We start from the raw sequence: 5,346 nt of genomic DNA, 5'->3' as shown, positions 1-5,346 counted from the left end.
ATCCTTGGAGGGCCAACAGATCATTGCTTTTTCTCTGAAATTAGATAGAAGGATCCAGATGGCAGATTTCAAGCCCATCAGGTGTTTAAAATATGCCCCTCAGCTAAAAAGAGGTATTATAGTTAAATCTGTCATGGCTTTTTTATTGCTCTGTGATACACTTGACAACTGCAGCCATGAAAGAGAGAAGCTACAAGTAGCCCAGTCAGCCTGAAGTGGAGTAGGTCAGTGGTTGGTTTCTTTGGCTGCCCCAGGGAGTTTGATTGACGTACAGACATAGTTTATGGAATCATTAAATCCATCATGGTATCAGCTCCCATGGAGGCAGTGAATTTTTTCCCACAGTTTCTTCCAGGTACTGTGGTAGGCAGTAGACAAGTAATGTAAGTGAAAAGTGAAGAGGAGAAAAGCGGACACCCTCCCCACTCCCAGCAAAACAAGAACCCCACATGTCTAGGGAGTCCTCTGTAGTAATAATAAAGTACATCTGGGCGGGTGTCTTGCACTGCATTTCTCAGCTGGCACTCATTCAGAGCTGTCACATTAGGCTGAGTGCTGATAATTTGTATCCCAGAATCCTTTTATCTGAACACAGCAATGTCTCCACTGTGTACTTTTGGCAAAGATGTACTGCTTTTCAAATATCTTTAAAAAGCAATACAGGCTTTTCTTTGCATCTCGAAAAGCTGCTGCTAATTGTGAGGAAAGAGTAAACCTGTTTGTGCTCTTGTAGTGACTATAAGTACTTGCAGTCAAATCAGCTTTCAGCACAGGGGTGATTACTGCCTGATTCAGAGAAGAGGATATGTTTGAGTTATTTATTTGCATGCATATGTAGATGTTTATATAGACACTGATTTGAGGAGGCTGATAGTTTTCGCTTCTTTACTTCTTACTTCGTTCTCCAACTAAAAAAACCAAACCAAACACAACCAAATAAAACAGGCATTTAAGCAGACACTTTCTTTGTGTATTCAATAAACCACAGGGAGAGATAGCCTGTAACTTCGTGTGTGTTAGCAACACACTTGTTTTGTAAGAGAAGAGGGAAAACCTTAAGCCAGGAGGTTGTGTGCTCATAGTCCTGAATAAGCAGTCTCTGATAACTCTGGTGAACTCTAAGGGTTATTTCTGAGGGTAAATGTGCGTGTCTGGAGTGAAAGGAAGTGCCGTTAGTGATCCCCCTTTTATGAGAACATTACACTGCAACAAGATCATCCTGAGTTAAGTGTGCTTACATCTGAGCTTTTCCTGTGATTTCAGATTCCAGCAGGGTGACTACCACATCGATGTCTGCATCAACGACTACCTGGATGTGTTCTGCCCACACTATGAGGACTCAGTGCCAGAAGATAAGACCGAACGCTATGTACTGTACATGGTGAACTTTGATGGCTACAGCTCCTGTGATCACACCTCCAAAGGATTCAAGAGGTGGGAGTGTAATCGGCCGCATTCCCCTAATGGACCGTTGAAGTTCTCGGAAAAGTTCCAACTCTTCACGCCCTTCTCACTAGGATTTGAGTTCAGGCCAGGCCGGGAATATTTCTACATCTGTGAGTATATAGAAGTTCACTGCTGTTGCACAGCGGGCACAAGAAACCCGACTATATGCTCTGTGGAAATACAGAGGGCCAAATGGTATATAATGCAAATGTCTTACAGTGAATGCAGGCCCAACCATCCCCAGAGACATTGGCTAGGAATCTAACTAGTGGAAATGAGATTAAATCACAGCTTCTTTTCTGACATGAAATAGCATGGGGCTTCTGAACCATGGCTGACTTTTAAAGCAGAATGCATCTATTCCAGCACTCTAAGGTTGCGGGCAAGAACGGTAGGATGGAACCTGTCTCCAAGTATCAGGAAAAATAATTAAACCTTTGCACATGAAATTCCTGGATTTTCTTATTTGCTCAGATGAAATGCTCTTGTCTCTGTGGTATTTCTCACCTGAGGAGAACAAGATTTGTGTAGTTTGTAGGCGGTGTAGCTGCTGATGTCAGTAGTCCAGCACTATTTAAAGTTGTAATATGTAAAGGTAAACACTCCTAGCATAAAGCCAAGTGGCTCCTTTATTCTTCCTTCCTTTTCCCTCCACTCTTTTCCTTGGACAAGCTATTTCTGTCATCATGGGTAATGTGGGGTGCCGTGGGAGCAGGCAACAAGCAAAGAGGGTGAAAGAGGTCACACACCTTCACGCATGCTCACCGCAGGAATAGGGAGCATCCTCCCAGAGCTCTGTGCTCTCCTCCACAGAGAGCTACATGAGGAGTGCTCTGGGCACCCAGAGGAGATGCAGAGTAACATCTGGGGCTAAGGTGGTAATAACATCAGGAGGTTGAAAATCAGTGGGTTAAGCAAGCTGATTCCCTGAACCCACTGTGCAGTTGATATTGCTTCAGCTGGCTAATTTGTTTAATCCTCCAACAAAGATCTTACTTCATCAAGTTGTTTTGTACCTGAGTCTTCCACTCCTAACAAGTTTTGATTGCCCCAGCAAATATTTTTTTCCTGTTTTTAGTATTAGACTAGAGTTGAAAGCTTTAGACAGATTGTAGATCCCAATAAATGTTGCTTTCATATGTGTAGTTGACGTTTCTACTGTGAAACAGTCATTCCACTTCATTTCACCAGAGAAACTGAGTATGTATGCTCTCTTTTTTTCAGGCTCATTTCTTCTTTTCCCTTTCTGAATCTACAGGGCAATACGTTCCTAGTGGATAGTTTACCATTAATTTCTTCCAGCAGATAAAAACCTCTAATGCGTGGTGGTTCAGCATCAGAATAGTACCTTGTTCTTTTGCTGAAGCAAAATAATAAGAATTCTAAAAATAAATCAAGAATGCAAACTGTTATGTTACCTAAAACTATTTATTTAATATGGTCATGAGAAATCATGTAAAGATATCAGAGTTAAGTGGGTAATGTTCTAAGATAAATGAATCTGTACTGTGTTGGCCCTGTCTTACTCATATCACTCACAAAAGTTTGATATTAACTTCAGAAGGAGTTTTGTGTCATTCAAAACTCTTGATATCAGGCTCCCTGGGAAAAATGGATTTTTTGGTGGGCATTTTTTGTTTGGTTGGTTGGTTGGTTTGTTTGGTTTATTTATTTATATTTTATTTAGGTCCTAAGCATCAGCAGCAGAACAAGGAAGAATACAAAATCTAAGGAATGCAGTCTTTACCATCACATTTGCAATAAATTGAAACACAGGGTTGGTTTCAAGAGCTGCAAGTAATAACAACAAACAAACAAAAAAAACCCACAAAGAAATAAATCAAACCAAAATAAATTGATTTTCTAAATGTTAAAAAAGAAAGAGAAACATTTAATAAAGATGAAAACTGAACATAGAAGTGAAGGAAAAAATATGAGAAATCTCAGCTTGATCTCTCTAGCTAATAACTTCATTGTTAGAACATACAGAATCCATTGAACTCTCAAGCAAGACATTATTATTCAAATACACCCAGGTTGCTTATGCCTGGTTTTTCCTAATTTATGATTAAATTAAATATTCCACTAAAAATCATTATGTATCTCCTATAACATTAATTTAACTGAGTCATTTAACTGTCAAGGGCTCTCTTCAAAATAATTGTTCCAAAGTGCTTTAAAATATGAAGAATTTTATGATATTCAACTGCATTTAGATGGAATTATTTTTTTTAATGAAAGGTAAAATAGCAAAAATAGTAGCAGCAAAGAGATATTCATTTACTAGTAGCTTATTTGCCTGGTATTTACGGAAATTAAATTTTTAGGCTAACACAAAAACACAAAAGTGTTTTTTCTGCTTTTCTGCTGAGGATAGTAGCAAAGTTGACATTGCAGAAGTTTCAAGGAAGCACTTTACACTAACTCGACAATTATGTGCAGACTTTCTCAGTGGAGAGTTGTCTATCCTGGGTTGTTTTTCTCTGTATGCTGAACAAACAAGGTACTGAAACATTATTTCTTGTTTCCTCATCAGAAGTGTAAAGCAGGCTGTAATGCTCCTCTTTACGTGGTCGTTATAGGAAAATACAAGAAAAAAAAATCTTTCTGATATCAAAGCTACATTGAAGAAGTGTATCCAGCATTGCGCACATGCCGTCAGCAAGTACTGATTGAGTTTACTTTTGAAAGAAGAAAACATTATTGCATATTTACAGAGAAATTAACTTTTATTTAGTTAGAGAGTGCACAGTGGGAACCTATGGAAAGAAAATAATAGATCATGACCTGAAGCCTCCGTTTTTACTTAGTTCTTAGCAGATGGTCATCTTGTGCTAATGTATGTTAGCCTAAAACCAGAAAAAAATAGTATTACTACTGAAACAGGAGCAAACGAAAGCAGAAACTACTAAATATTTAGTGTTGTGACAGTGATTTTAATATCCTTTAAAAGAGAACGTAAGTTTGCATATGCAGCTTAAGGTGAGGTACTGTGGGAGATGAACACAAAAGCAAGAAGGGAAGAAAAAGAAAATATCCTAAAATGTATAATTTTATCTAACTACATAATTCAAAATGAGCCTATAATTTTAATTACTTTTAACTTAATTATGGATGCTTTATGCTTTTATTGTGCTAAGTGTTGAATAAAATACCAGTAACAATTTAGCAAATATACATCAGAGCTGTTGAAATAAAAAAAAAACAAAGGCATATGTAGAGGCAGACTGGTACAGATTACTTCAGAATCCTGACTTCAGTTTCCGAACCAAGCTCCTCTGTGTTAATTTAAACTACACTATATGGCTCTTTTCTTGAAAGCAGTGTATCACTGATATGGTGTCTGAAGTTGTACTAATATTAAGCTGTAGCGTATGCTTGTTTCTGACCAATCGAAGTTCAGTTATTCCGTCAAATAATTCAGTATTTGACATGGCATATCTTTCACAAATCTACACTGGTTTTATCCCTGTTTTTATGTATTGTTTATCCAGTCGTTTGACCACATTGAATACTTTCATTTATATATGCTTATACCCTTTCCCTAGAAAGACCAGATAGATTTGCTCTTCTTCACCGTCCTTTTGCTGCACTCCTGTTCTCCGCAAGATGTCGAAGGCTTTTTTTCTGGCAGTTGGAAGGCTTTGCTAACATTACTTAAATGGTTCATTCTCCATTTCTATGTAGAAAACATCGCCTTTCATCTTTTAAAAAATCTTTTGTCTTAGCTGTGGTTATTTGTCTAACGCTTTTTGTTACTGGTTTTTTCTAGTATTAGCTCATGCGTGTCTTTCTGATTTTACTTGAAAATGCTTACGCCGTTTCTGTGTATCACCTTTAATGGTGTGTCATTGTCACTGTGTCTTTGTTGTCACCATTGGCATGAAGCTTCTGATTGTC

At 38.0% G+C, this 5,346-nt stretch overlaps 1 pseudogene; it reads left to right on the top strand.

Moving 5' to 3' along the window:
- Nucleotides 1-1,245: 1,245 nt before the first annotated feature.
- LOC104273834 lies at nt 1,246-1,556 on the top strand (annotated as a pseudogene).
- Nucleotides 1,557-5,346: the final 3,790 nt, after the last annotated feature.

The sequence above is a fragment of the Apaloderma vittatum genome, unplaced genomic scaffold, assembly GCF_000703405.1.
Source record: "Apaloderma vittatum isolate BGI_N311 unplaced genomic scaffold, ASM70340v1 scaffold4860, whole genome shotgun sequence".
In the NCBI taxonomy this organism is placed as follows: Eukaryota; Metazoa; Chordata; class Aves; order Trogoniformes; family Trogonidae; genus Apaloderma; species Apaloderma vittatum.
This window is presented reverse-complemented; position numbering and strand designations above follow the sequence as displayed.